This window comes from Amphimedon queenslandica, unplaced genomic scaffold (assembly GCF_000090795.2).
Source record: "Amphimedon queenslandica unplaced genomic scaffold, v1.1 AMPQUscaffold_11924, whole genome shotgun sequence".
Taxonomy (NCBI): Eukaryota; Metazoa; Porifera; class Demospongiae; order Haplosclerida; family Niphatidae; genus Amphimedon; species Amphimedon queenslandica.
The window spans coordinates 1-788 of record NW_003547837.1 but is presented as its reverse complement, the minus strand read 5'-3'; the positions used below and the strand labels follow the sequence as shown (position 1 = coordinate 788).

The 788-nt window shown below is 35.2% G+C and overlaps 1 long non-coding RNA gene across 1 annotated transcript; it reads left to right on the top strand.

The window, feature by feature from the left end:
• The first annotated feature begins 325 nt into the window (after positions 1-325).
• Positions 326-561, top strand: LOC109588693 (uncharacterized). Its single transcript, XR_002188306.1, has 2 exons — positions 326-483; positions 531-561. It is a non-coding gene; the product is annotated as an uncharacterized LOC109588693 (long non-coding RNA).
• Positions 562-788: the final 227 nt, after the last annotated feature.

Below are 788 nucleotides of genomic sequence, written 5' to 3'. Positions count from 1 at the left end.
GAGAGTGGCGGCCATTAGCTGGTCTACTGGAGGCAGCTTGACAGTAGTTCCAGAGTCCAATACTTGCTCTCCATTGAGAGACATCAATCATCTTGTAATTATTAGTAAAGTATAATTAAAATGAACTATAATATACTTACCTCTATCACTGTTAATGATCAACTGTTGTAAGATAAAGAAATGAAAAGATACAGTCAAAAGTACAAGCCAGAGGTATAAAAAAATATACAAGCCAATTATGCTGCAGTTGCAAACAGGGCGTGGCTCATTAACCATAAGCTCCACCCACAAACCTAATTACTAGTAATTAGCCACACCTCCTGATTACTGTAAAGATTTGAGGCAACATAGTTTGTGCTAGTTTTTCTTTATAATTATTATCTTTTCAATCAGTTATTGATCTTATATTGTCTTTTAGGTACTTTATAGTCTGTGTATTAGTGTATCAGTACCGTATATACTCGTATTGAATCAGTTGGCATGGTAACTGATAAATAAAGGTGTGGTTTATAGTGAGTCTCATTCTATAGGTATTGGATGATGTCAGTACAGGGAGGATCACGTGATAGGTCACATGACTTGATATCAACTGCCATTCCTCGTGTGAACGGGTGGGAGTGTCCCTGGCACCCACTTCAAGTGAGAAACCACACCCACTAATGATTGCGTAATATTTATTAGCGTTTTAATGGAAAAGGTATCTTTTTTATTTAATGATACTTATCGTCAAATTTTTTAAACAAATTGCCAAAATTAAACGATTCTGAAATTTGCCAAAATTAAACTTA